The sequence below is a fragment of the Magnolia sinica genome, chromosome 3 (assembly GCF_029962835.1).
Source record: "Magnolia sinica isolate HGM2019 chromosome 3, MsV1, whole genome shotgun sequence".
In the NCBI taxonomy this organism is placed as follows: Eukaryota; Viridiplantae; Streptophyta; class Magnoliopsida; order Magnoliales; family Magnoliaceae; genus Magnolia; species Magnolia sinica.
In genome coordinates, this window is record NC_080575.1 from 6,418,126 (window position 1) to 6,432,495 (window position 14,370).

Sequence of the window (14,370 nt, forward strand, 5' to 3'; positions counted from 1 at the left end):
AAGAAATAAATAAAAAAATTTATATATATATATATATATTCAAATCGAACTATCTATATTAAAACATCCAAGCATCAAGTAGAATACAACAGATGCGGTTTGGCTAATGACGTTGCCATTAGCCATGTGACTAGTGATAGGTGCTCTGTGGGCCTCACCATGATCTATGTGTTCTATCCACACCCTCCATCAATTTTTACACATCATTTTAATATTATATCCCATAAATGAGGTAAATCAAAATCTTAGGTGGACAACACTATGGGACTTCGCATATAACCAAAGCACGTACCCTTATTCGAGGTTTAGCAAGTAAAGCCAAGATGACGCCGTCTGCATCTCCTATGACTGAGAAGAGGGTGAAATTCATATATCAGCCAATTCATTCTTCGAGTTAAGATAAGCTTTGCAGCTATTGTGGCAAATCGGGTCATATCTTAAGCCGATGTTTCAAGAAACAATGAGATGAGAGGATCTTCCCTCCAGTACAACAACCTCAGCCACCGATTCAGGCTTCTTCAAATCCTGCTCAAGCCTCGTAACCTTAAGCACAAGAACGAGGAACTCATCACATGTACGCCTTGGATACACCCATAAGCAAGCCCACCAAGGTACGATTTTTACAAAACTTCCTTACTAATTACAAAGTAGTTAGTAAGGATTAAGAGCTTTGTGAACGTGTAGTAATACAACTTTAACAATTTGAAATAATTAAATTATAGATTTTAGGATAACACCTCGATGTTAAAGCATAATGAGCCATTTAGGCCTATTCCTTAGGAAAATAGGAAATTAAATAACATATCTTAAGTAACTTCAATGTCAACTAGGCGGCTTTCCTTGTTCAAGGAATTTCTTCCTTCACTTGCATTCGAAATGCGGCTCAGTTTGTCATCTTGCTCGTGGAGTGAACAACTCTTGTAGACGAAAGTGGGTTTTGGGACTGGTTGGATTGCTTGAATCCCAGTAGTAGTTAGCAGTATTAGCTATTTTGCAAGTATATAATGAGTAGTGTTTGCTTTCAAGCTGTAGTTGTTATATTCAGCATATTAAGTGTGTCTAGTAGCTCTGTGTAGAGGATTTTCCTTCTCTAGTGTTAATACTAGAGTAGCCTATGTTAGAACTCTCTTTTGCCTTGTTTGGTTTGATACATCAGTAACATACTTTTTTAATGGTATTGCATTAGTATTGATATTTGGCAGCTGATAGGAAGTCTGAGAATCTCACATTGCTAGTACAACATAAAGCTTCATCAGTAGAAAAAAATAAAAATAATAATAGCTGTGCTGTTAAAATATGGTCTGTGTGACCTCATGAGGATAGAAAATAAACCTAACCGTGGACCATACGAAGGTTTCAACCGTGGGCGTGGGCGTCATTGTCACTACTGCTTCCAACGATGTGGTTCACTCAAGTCTTCGATGTTAATAGTTGTGCTGTTAAAATATGGGCTGGTTTTGAGAAAAGCATGAGGTTTTTGGTCATAGCGAAAAAGTTATGGAGACATATGGAAAAATCCCTATTTTTTTAAGTGTGTATATCAAGCATCATATGTAGTCATAGTCAAATGATATCAAATAACTAATCAGCCATAAATTATATTTAGAAAATATGTACAAAATATTTAATTACCTTTTCCTATACCACCCATTCCAAATATTTACGTTGCCAAATAGTCCTGCATTAAAGAAATAGAGATATTATTAACCCTTTAAAATGAGCATGATGTGAATGCATGAATCATTACGAGTTGAGGACATTGTCTTAGAACATTTAAAGATTGTTGGCCAAAATCTAGAAGCATTTTTACTACGCCTTGACTTTTCAGAACCCGAGTATATGACCCATGTCCCAAAAATCCGAGTATTAACCTTAAAGGATGATCAGATATAATATTTTTCTTTTATCAGAGTAAGTAGATGAGCGTATAATGGACAAATCAGCATGAAGGAAAATTGTAATTACATTTAGAGTATACAAGAGAGTGCCCATAATGATTTATACAAACTAATGTCTCCATTCTTACGAATACAAAATGAAATAACATTACATGTGAAACAAAGTAAATTTGCAACAATCTTGAGCTATAAAATCCTGTAACAGCCCTTAGCAAATATAATCATGCACCCTTGTCAAATGTACCTTGCTCCTCGTCAATATAAACATGAATTTCACCTGGGCCACCTGTGCTACCTGTACAGTTATATATTTGATGGATGAGTGGCCAACTCAGTGTGAATTTTTCTCAAGATTATACACCGTCGCATTAGATAAGAAATAGTATAAAACATCCAGACAACCAAAACAGAATAAATGCAGTCTTATTAGATGAATGGATGCATGAATGCAATCATCAAACCTGAAAAACATCATCCAGTCGGGTCACCCATGCAATCACCGAACCTGAAAAACATCCTCCAGTCGAGTCACCTATTCAATCATCGACCCGAGTAAAACATCCAGACAGTTTGTGTCCTAGGTAAAATATCTGGACGGGCATATGACTAGTCATCAGTGGAACATTCAGCGTAATTGCGGGGCATGATGATCCGAGTCATTATTATAAATCGAATGACTAGTCATTAGCGCAACATTCAACGTAATCGCGGGGCATAATGATCCAAGTCATCATAAATATGTTATTTATGCATGATTAGCCAAGTCATTATTAGTCACTTTACAACTAGCCAATTTAAATAAGCTCAAAGATCACTACGATGAGCGTATAGCCTAGCGTAGACCGACAGCTCGGGCATAGGTCCCACACCACCATCCCCGACTCATGAGACTACCACCTTAGGATGTTTAATGGTACCCCATCGACTAGTGTCTAATCATATTACAATATATGGGGCTTACCATCGCAGGGTTACACCATATAAAACATCGAACCCATTTAGGGCAAATACCAAAACAAAACCATGTAGGGCGAGTATCAAAATATGCCACATAAGGCCGATATTAAAACCATACGATAAAGACCATCCTTAAAAATCATTGGGCACTACAACCCTGGATGGTAGGCCCACGTCAATGATCCATCTAGACCACCACTCAATAGAAAACAAGTCGAAGGTCTATTACGATCACAACTAGTCAAGTTACATCCTAAGTATAGGTGTACATATATAGGGGGGGTTTCCCACCGATGTACCAGTTTAAGTTCCATAAGCCATCCACAAATAATCCACAAGCATGAATAAATATGCAGGATAATCATTAAGCAATTCAATTAACACATGTAGCAATTTAATTCCAACAATTAACACATGTAGTTACAGAATGAAGATATCATTTATAAATTAAAATAAAACTATAACTTAAGCTAATGAGAGGATGGAAAGCTCAAGGGAAAGAATCATCACCTGACTAGTCAAATCGCCAATGCCAACTAAGGCTGCTAGGAAGCACGTGCACCGTTAGAATCAGATCATATCATGAATTGTGAAGTTATACGTGAGATCAATGTCTTGCCAAGCATCTACGGTCAAGACCGATATATACTGGGGTTTTGATTACTTATTTTTAGGGCTTAGGGTTTATCTTAGAGCTTAGTTGTAGCCTTAACTCTAGAGTTTGAATTGTAGTTGATGTGTAATAGTTTACAATTCTAATTTAATAGTTATAAAATATTTACTAACATTAGCATTATAGTTAATACTAGTTAATAATCGTTATGATGATAATTAATATTATGATATACTATTTGTGATATGACAATGCATTAGCATTTGATAATGATATCATTTTAATTTCCTTTATATAATAACTATTACTAGAATAGATAATTTTCTAATGGTCATGCATCCTAATGTTTAACAATCCTATTAATAATGGAAATGGTAACAATGTTAATCTAATAATGAGAGAATAATTGTTAACATTAGCGTTACAATTAATATTAGTTAATGTAGCAAGGTAGTTATTATGGCAACACCAACGACCATCCAAAATGAATATTTAAGAATAGTAAACAGGATACCACTATTTAGTAATTGTAATTTGTTTATAATAACCATTTTAGCGTAATGATCTACTAATGGCTAATCTTTACTAATATTAACAATCCTAACAGTAATAATGGCAATAATACAAAAAAAAATGGCCTAGTGTGGGTTTGAAGGGCTCATTAATATGGGAAATTGGGCCTCTAGTTTGGCCTTGCCTAAGGCCCGAACTGGACTTAATCTTGGGCCTGATTTTAGGCCTGGACTGGGGCTGATTTCAACCCAAATCCAGGACTGTTTTCAGCCCAAAATGTGGCTCATGATAGGGGCTGCCCATGGCCCACATTGCAGCCCAACTAAGGCTGATCTCAGCCCACAGATCTGGACCAGAGTCCGGCCCACTGTATATATGGTGGGGCCCATGTGCATTTTGATCTTAGGTGCGGCCCACTGCATTGTACAGTGACGCCCATTGGAATTTGAAGTCAGCTGCGGCCCACCTTGAGATGTAGCAAGGCTGAAGTCAGGCCTAGATTGCGGCTCGAACTTTACTGACCACGGCCCAGTCCCTTTTGACTGGAACTGGGTCTAATCTCAGCCCAGTTTTGAGGCTAGTCTAGGCCCAGAACGTGGGCTGGTTTCAGCCCACCTCACGCATCAGCTGAAGGCTGGTATCATGGCCCAGCTGAGGCCTGCTTTCAGCTCAGTTTTGGGCTGGCTTTCAGCCCACATAATAGCCCAACTGGAGAGCCATTTTCAGTCTGTTGCAGAGGCCAGAAAGGCCTGATTTTGGCTCCTCTCAAAGCATGTTTTTCAGCTTGATACAAGGGTCAATTTCAGCTTGATACAAGGCCCGCCTGCTGTCCGGTTTTGAGGCCAAAGTCAGCCCAAAACGGTCTGGATCTGGCGTGATCTCAGACTGGTTTCCAGCCGGTTTCCAGCGTGTTATCAGACCTGGTTTTTTTTAGCTCAGATAACAACCTAACTGAGGGCCGCTTTCAGCTTGAACAAGACCTGATGAAGTCCTTGTTTAGCTTAGTTTGGAGTTTCAAGAGGAGATGGAGAGAAGATTTACCTGACTCGGTTTGGCCTGGAGTTGGAACGTGCACACCCACAGTCCCTTCTTTCTCTCTTTCTTTTCTTCTTCTATTTCTCTTTGCTCCCTGGTTCTTCCTTTCTTTCTTTCTCAGTTTTCCCATTACTACCGAGGGCTCTTTGAAAAGCCGGGATTTGAAATCGACTCAGCTTAAGCCGAGTCAGACCCAAGACAGACCCACCCGACCAGTTTTAATACGTTTTTGATGAAATCATTGCCTCCAACACGCTGATCTGATCTTGATGAAATTAACAGGAATCAGACACCATCAAATGACCTACGGAATAGACGCCTTGTATGAGTAACTGATGGTCGGGTTGGGCTCAACGACTGGTGCAGCCTGGCGAGGAAGAAGATGTCGCCATTAATGGCGGATCTCGAATGGAGGCTCCCTCCTGTAATCCGACAGCATGGGAGGATTTCTGGAGGTGTAGTGGGGCTTGTAGATGAGGAGTTTCGAAGCTTTGCAAAGTTTTTCTCGGTGGGTTCGTATTAAGAAGGAAAACGGCCGGTTTTTGGTTGCAGCTGCAAGAACGGATGAGAAGTCTGATTTTTCTCAATCCTCTCCTCCTTATAAAAAACCCTAGCTCATTCTAGAGCCCTTGGATGAAGAATAGGTGGCTCAGATTGTTCTGTCTTGAAACAGCCATCAAGTAAGGTCGGTAGGATGAAACCGGTAGCTGTTTCAGTTGCCGGTTTTCTATGAAAACCGGAATCTGCATGAAGGGTCGAGATTTTCTTCGGACGAGCGGCTAGGATGGGAATTGGAGGGAGCACGCGGATCGCCCCGTTGGCAACAGTTTCCATTTTTGGAAACAAGTGTGTTTGTAGGGTCATTTTGCAGGGAGATTTGTATGTTCATACGTGTCGGGAAACTTGTTATAGCAGTCAGGTTATGGTCAGACCCTCTCCCTGAATCTGATGGACGGATCGGATCCCCCATGTGAGTGATTTTGGAGGCCACGGACGGTCCCAAACGGTCGTCCGACCGTTTGCTGTGAAAACTAGAGAGAGAGGGAGAGAGAGAAATCAAATCTTTCTCTTTTAAGCAATTGGCGGGTCAGCGCCGGTCCAACCAGCGCTGGATATCCCGTGCACTTCGTGCACGGGTGGTTGTGGTGCACTCGTACCGTTTTTAGGCTCCAGCGTGATGTTTGAGACTAATCCACACCGTCCATTCATCTTGTAAGGCCTCATTCAGGACTTGACTAGAGATCATGCCAATGGAATATCTACATGGGGCCCACAACGTGATTTGTAGTCGTATGATGGTTTCCTGTCAATCCAGTAGTCGGATGATTCCGAATTTGGATGTCAACGGTTAAAAAGTCTAAAGGGTCCATTTGTACGGCTTTCAGAATTTTATTATTAACCAATACTAATTTTAATATAGATTTCGTTACCCTTGCATATTACTTATAATTAAAATAATTAGAATCTCATGCATATATCTAAATATAATTTTCAATATTAACATACTATTATATATATGTTATTGATCACATATTTATTAATATATAATTCATGATTTACAATATCATATTATACATATATATGAATTGAAATTTGTACATTGTCATATTTAAAATCGCGTTATTAAACAATATATAACTTTATTAAAACATCGAGAAAGTTTTGTATTCATATTTATAAAAGATATTTAATACTTTATTAATATTTAAAATTTCATTATATATTATAAAATTATTACTCATTATAATATTATTTTCATAATATTCTATATACGTTAGTTATATACATATCGCTCTATTATAACACATTTTCATACGTTATTTATATGACAAATAAATGCATCCATAGCAAACTAATCGAATGGACGGCTTAATATACGAAATGTTGCACCAGACAATTGAGATTGATGAACTGGGGATCACAGGATATTGATGTGTAAGGGAAACTACATGTGTTTCCACACACTTGTAAACTGGTTTAGATTCCCATGGTAACCCCTGAGTACTGGAAAGTACGACGTGTTACAATTTTATACATTGATTTTGAAATGCCTGCATATAAACCAATATATACCTCTCACAAAAAGAGAATGATAAAATTTGCATCTTTTTAGAATTTACAAACAGCCAATTTAGAAAATCTACAAGTATGGAAACATATACAAGTACAACATATAAATGTTCATACGAGTTAAAGGTTAAGCATATAACATTGATAATCAGATTCAATAACTAACATGAGTAATCATGAATTGGAGATAATTATGAACTGAAATATAAGTTGAACTATTACTTAAACAAACATAAAAGATGAAAACTCAAGGGGAATGATTCATCACCTTATGGTTTAATTTGCTTAATATCATTGTTAGAAGATGTCTATGCCTCTTAGGATCGAATCCTAACCTAAACCATGAATTTATAGGGTCAGATTAAGGCCTTACACTCCTATGACTAAGATTATTTTAAATCATGACTTATCATAATTGTTACTGTGTTGACTCCAAACCGAGTCTACACAGTTGATTTGGACCTGGTTCAAAGGAATTACCTTATGAATGGCTTTTGTGGTAGGATCTAGGCGGGGAAGTTGGTGAAAGACTGAAAGTTGTTGGTCCACTAGCTGAGTTTGTCCCTAAAGCAACTAAGGACTCGAAATACTGAGTCAGCTCCTGTAATTTATAATCATAATTTTTTACATTATTACAAGAAACCATTTTAGCTTTAAAACACGTGCGGAAAGAATTTGACAGGCAAGGAATTATAATTTTGTGATTCATAGGACATGAATACTGCCTTGATGCCCTAGTCTGCACAGAAGTAGCCTGAGATTCAGTGATCCAGACCTTTGCTCTGATTGGTCCCACTGCTGGTGGTGTATAGACAGAAAATTCCCAGATTGGCAGATCCTAGACATCCAAGTTTGACCTTTTCTTTGGGCTGTTGCTATATTTTCTTCTTAACAATTTGGTAGGCCGTGCATCAAACCATTAGGACTTTAAGGACATCCCAGTCTAGGAGAATTTTGGGGCATACCACATCTTCAATGGACCTATAAGTTTCAGTCTAGATCATTCGATCATGGGCCTCATGATGGAAAAATAGACTGAATAAGCCATGATGTATGCATACTGTATTCCACATTTGAAAATACAATAATACATTTAAGCATATATACTGTATATATACCACATAAATCTCTAACAAACAAAAGGAGAAGAGATAACTATCAGGTGAAATCAAGTGACCCATGTACCAAAAACTGCAAGAAATGCAAACACATGCAAGGAAATGAATCAAATCTAAGTTTGGGAACACATTCTCAAATTACATTCAACATGACATTGACCATCAACGTTTATAACATTCTTTCACCTGATCTCTCCCTCTCTCTTCTTCTCTTCTTCATCTCTCTCTCCTGGAATCTCGGTGGTAAACCGGAGGCAAGCACGGCCCATTTATGGGCCTAGGGCTAGGCTTTGGACAAAATCCAACGGCTCTGATTTCGCCAGATGGAGGGCTGGAATTGCTCAAAAGCCAGTGCACGCTGATCGCCAGCGTGGAGGGAGGAATAGGATTTCCATTTTTGGGAAGATGATTTTATGCAGTCCAGGCACGTCTGGATTTGTGCCCGCACGTTCACTCCTCTTCGAGCGAGGCAACTAGTTTTTTGGTCACGGCTTGATGCCGCTCCAGATGGACGGTTTGGATCTTCTATTTGGGTGATCGTAGTGGGCCACAGATGTCACAAACGGACGTTTTCCGCAGCGGCGGGACAAGAGGAAGGTCCTCTCTGAGAAGAATACGGATCAAACCCAGTTTGACAGGGAAGCGGATTGCGTAGTGAGTACCACGCTTAGCGTACTGAGTAAACTCTGTGAGGCCCACCATGATTTATGTATTTTATCCGTTCCGTCCATCCATTTTCTCAGATCATTTTAGGACCTAAACCCAAAAATGAAGCATACAAAATATTTAAATGTACCACACCACGGAAAACAGTTTTCTTGAACTTCTACCATTGAAAATTTCTTAGGGGCTACATGAGTTTCGGATCAAGCTTATATTTGTGATTTCCCTTCATCCATGTCTATATGATCCTATGAACAAGTTGGATGATAAATAAACATCACTTTGGAGCATAAAAAGGTTTCAACGGTGGAAATCATTATCCTCACTGTTTCCCATGATGCGGTCTACTTGAGTTTTGGATTTACCTCATTTTTTAACTTATATCCGAACATGAGTTGGCACGAGTGATGGAGTGGATATCCATCGCTCCATTGCATGAGGGCCCGTTTGGCCGGGTGGATTGGAAGGGATTGAATGATATTAGGGTGGATGGCATGGATTTTAAAGTAATGATGGTGTTATCAGTGGATTGTCTTAAGATCCATGGGATTGCTCTATCCTGGGAATCTGGGATCAGATCACCCAGTCTGTTTGGCACGCCTGGCCAGTCCGGGATTTAACTTCCAATCTAATACCAACCAAATCCCTTCCAATCCGCACGGCCAAACGGTGGCCCAGAGTAACTCAGTACGCAATCCCATTTCGTTTGACTGGTTCCACGGTCTGGTGCACTTTAGGTGCACACTCATTGTATATACACGCAGAGGGTGTGGGGTACGCAATCCCATTTCGTTTGACTGGTTCCACGGTCTGGTGCACTTTAGGTGCACACTCATTGTATATACACGCAGAGGGTGTGGGGTCCATAATGATGTTCTTGGTATATGTACTCCATACGTCACATTCCATAGGTCGTATTAGGACACTCGACTATAGACGAGGTGGATTTAAGGCTTAGGTGGGCCACACTGAGTGATCTCGTCTTATTTGTTGATTCACCTTGATATAAGGGTCGGATTGATTCCGACATGAGCTTCAACGGTCTTGGAAATTGTTCCAATGGTTAAGATCACTTATTCCACAAAATTTTACCATATCAAATACCAATATCATAACATCTTCAATCATTATTATTATTATTATGAGTTTTATTTTTATTTTTATTATTATTTTATTTTATTTTTTTACACACGCACATACACCCCCACACACTCACGCTGGTGGAATTTCACCACCTATGGTACTCGAACCCTTGACCTGGAGTCGAAACTCTCACAGTCTACCACCCGGGCAAGAGTAAGGACCCGAGTTAATTTGTAGGGCCTACTTCTAAAAAAAGGTGTTCTCGTGATAGATCAACTGCTGTGATTATGTACCTAATCCTTACCTAACTTTAAACGTTAAGTGGGACACACTTTATAAATGTCTAATTACTAATATTTTACATACTGAAACACATACATCGTGGTGGGCCCACAGAGCACCGACCACCAGGCTAGTGGCAGGAGTAGCAGCCAATTCGTTTCCATCATTTTGGGGCATGATCCCAAAAAAATAGAGGAGATCGAAAGCTCAAGTGGACCGCACCACATAAAACAGTAGGAATTAAACGTATACTACTTATTTAGGGCTACGGAAGTTTTGGATCAAGCTCCTGTCTATGTTTTCCTTTATTTACGTCCATGTAACCATATGAAAACGTTTAATTGCAAATAAACATCATGGTCGGCCATAAGAAAGTTTCAATGGTCGGTGTCATTGGGCTAGATCATCTGCGGTGGGACACGCCTGATGTCGCCGTTGGTGGTCTGGTGGCCTTCCGACTGCCACGTGGATAGGCGAGTTCATCATGCAGGCCTAGCAAACATCCACGTGAAAAACGAACGTCCTTGATCTGAAATCAGCACGTGTCATGCAAGTGATGAGATCTAGACTGTTCAACTGGTGGGCCCACCATGCAATATGTGGATATATACAAAGATGTTCATGCCTCATGTCCAACCAGTTGGACCACTGATTTATTGGTCAAGTAGCCAATCATTCCACGTGCTTGTGCGACATTCCATCTACCTAACACTAACAATCACCTGCTAGAAAATCTTACATTGTTTCCTACTGTTCAACTGATGGGCCCACCTGATTTTTTTGCTCTGCTCAATGGACGGTGTGGATCTCTGGAAGACATCATGGATGGCCCATTTTGTACATTTTCCTTCCCCAGAAACTCATTGTAGCGAAAATATTACCACCATGAGGGCAGTAGTAACAACCTTTCTGGGCTCCACCATGATACGTTAGGGGGGCGTTTTGGCACATGGTAGTAACAACCTTTCTTTATCAACAAAGTCAATTTCATAAACTGCCACTGCAGGAATACGACCAACCGCTCCAAATACAAGACATGGCTAGGAGTTAGAAAATATCCATGGTTTGTGGGCCACACTACATGCCGTGTGCAGTTGGGCCACATAAGAGTGCATTGAAAGAGAGACGGACGTACCCCACGGCAGAGTTTTATGGTTAAGGGCATTTTCGACTTTTCGCCCCCAAATCATATTCTGATCTCGGTTATGCAGATCCCACCTACTCCCTTGTTTGTACGGTCAAATCAGCGTACGGAGAGATATGCAATCGAATTTCGAGCGGGAGAAAGAAAAAAATTGCTTCTCGTTGATATGTCAGTCCGCTGCATTCGAGCTCTGGTGCTCCCTCAAAAATCCTTAGAAATCGTTGCACTTTTTTTTTTTTCATTTTTGTGTTTTCTTGTTTCTCTCTCTCCCCTCTTTCCGAAGCTTCGAAAAGATGTTATAAATTTTTTTAAAAAAAAAACAAACAAAAAAAACCAAAAACTATATAAGAAAAGAATGTTCTTTTAAAAAACAAAAACCAGATACGACAACATGCGTGCCGTAAAAAGCACTGTCGGGGGACAATCGGCGCTGAGATTCTAAGTGGGGTTGACATGATGTTTGTTAGAAATCCACACCGTCCATCCATTCGGAGATTACAATCACGACAAATTCACGTAAATTTATACGGATCATTTCAGGGATTGATTAAAAAAAATGAGGCACATATAAATCTCAGGTGTACCACACCACAAGAAAACAGTGTTGATTCAACATCCAACCTTAAAAACTTCCTCGGGCCCACTGTAATGTTTAATTTCCATCCAAACTGTTGATCAGGTCACACAGACCTGGACGAAGGGAAAACACAAATATCAGCTTCATCCAAAGCTTCTAATGCCCCAAAAAGTTTTCAACGGTATGTGTTCAATCCACTGTTTTCTGCGGTGTGGTCTACCTGATATTTCGATGTACCTCACTTTTAGACGCATCCAATAAAATGAGCTAGAAAATTGGATAGACGGCTTGGATAAAACACGTAAATCATGGTGGGTCCACAGAGCTTTGACACTAGCTAGCTGGTTGGTGTCGTGGTCACTATCCAAAAACGAGTAAATCAAAAGGATGTTTGCTGGTTCCACGTGGCTCCTGTGTGACAGTGGGACTCCTGTGTAAGGTCTGATATTTCCTTCGCGTAAGCTACAGCCTACAAGCTACACTGTTTGGGTCTAGGAATGGCAATGTTCAACTTCCCAGCCTTGATCCTGTAAGCCCTGGCCCAAGCCATCGTCTGGTCCTAACCAGGCTAAAATGGCTTATGGTACAGTTCCATCTCTCTAACAAAAAGTGAAACGGTTAAAAGCTCCTGATGGTTAAGATTCCAAGAAACATTTTTCACCTTATCCCTTCAATCAATAGCAAGTGATAGAAACGTCATCGAATGTAAAAAATAAAAAAATAAATAAATAAAAATAAATAAATAAAAGAGAGAAAAAAAGAGAGAAAAAGAGTACCTTTTAACTTACACATCAAAGTTGAACAGAATCTTACACCACATGGATTGCCTGCCAATAGTTTCATGCAACTAGAAAGTAAGGGGTCTGCCATGATATTCACGCATCAAAGTTTGTTAGAAATCCACACCGTCCATCCATTTTGCGATTACAATCACGACAAATTCACAGGAAGACCAATAGCAAACTCATGGGGTCATGAATTAGGAGGAATTCAAACAAAGAGTACATGCAAGGTATGGTCCTACAAAATTTTAAAATTTCTTTGCTGACTTGATTAAATTGAAGCAGTTTGGGAGTGTCAAAGAGTACCAGACACAGTTTGAATGCCTCCTCTCATGGGCGGGTCAAGTCACCCCATTACAACATGTTAGTTGCTTTATTAGTAGGCTTCGTGACAACTTTCAATACGATATGAGGGTTGGAAAATCATGGATGAAGGAAAAAAATCTTTATAGGGCCCACAATGATGTTTATTTCTCATCAACTTGTTCATAAGATCATAAAAACATGGATGAAGGATAAAAACAAATACAAGCTTGATCCAAAACTTCTGTAGGTCCTCGAGAAATTTTCAATGGTAGATGTTCAATTCACACTTTTCCTATGGTGTGGTCCACTTGAGGTTTGTATATATTTCATTTTTAGGCTTAATCCCTAAAATTAACTGGTAAAATAGATGAACAAAGTGGATAAAATACATAAATCACAATGGACCCCATAGAGTTTACTCAGTACGCTTAGCGTATGGAGTTACTCAGCACGCAATCTGCTTCCCTGCTCGCACGGCCTACCATAGCCGCCATTAAACAACAACCAAAGCTTTGAATGATTAATTAGCTATGTACTTTATTTTTTTAATCCTTTCACCATGCTATAAATATCATATCCTTCTCTCTTACAACCCTAAAAAGGTCGGAAACTCCCGCCGACTCTTACAAAGTTGCACTCGTATATAAGCAATGCCGGAAGCCGACACCGAGATCTGGATCTTCACCAACATTAAGTTATTGGGTAAGAATAGTAGAAATTAATTTAATTTTAATAGTATATATTTTTTTGCAAATGTATTGAATGTTGGCTTTATTGCCATATCTTTAGATGCGGCACTACTAACCATTCTCGATGAATATACTCAACATAAATGGAGGGGATTTATGCTACTGATCTACGTAGTCATATTTGCGTATTTGTGTTATTTTGTTTTCCTATATCTGAAACCACACTGTACACATACTTGTGCTCTTATCTCTCCCCTATCGAAACGAGAGGAACAGGAACGGCCAAATGCTCAACACGCTGCCTCTCACGCACCGGAACGAGAGCAACAGGCACAACACAATGCTCAAGACGCTACCTCTCCCACCGAGACGAGAGCAACAAGAATAGTGAAATGCTCAAGACGCTGAACCGTTGGTTCTTCAGCCGGATGCTTCGGCTCAGGGACTTACTGGTCCGGTTCCGGTTGGTCAGGGACATCGATATGATGGTGAAATCGTAATAGATATTGACAACTAATGCTACGAATGAACTGTTTGAATGGGCTTATGCTTTCATATTAGGTTTGCGTTTCCTTTTTGATATGTTTAATAGACAATTTTAGTTTGATATTAGGTGTGTTTGGATTTTATTTTGAGTAGA

At 39.6% G+C, this 14,370-nt stretch overlaps 1 long non-coding RNA gene across 2 annotated transcripts; it reads right to left on the minus strand.

The window, feature by feature from the left end:
- Window positions 1–38: 38 nt before the first annotated feature.
- On the minus strand, window positions 39–8,101 carry LOC131239397 (uncharacterized). Of its 2 annotated transcripts, XR_009168194.1 has the most exons (4): window positions 7,862–8,101; window positions 7,567–7,650; window positions 7,035–7,421; window positions 39–1,794 (listed from the first exon to the last, which is right to left on the minus strand). It is a non-coding gene; the product is annotated as an uncharacterized LOC131239397 (long non-coding RNA). The 2 variants fall into 2 exon arrangements; XR_009168193.1 differs by having other exon boundaries at window positions 7,035–7,650.
- Window positions 8,102–14,370: the final 6,269 nt, after the last annotated feature.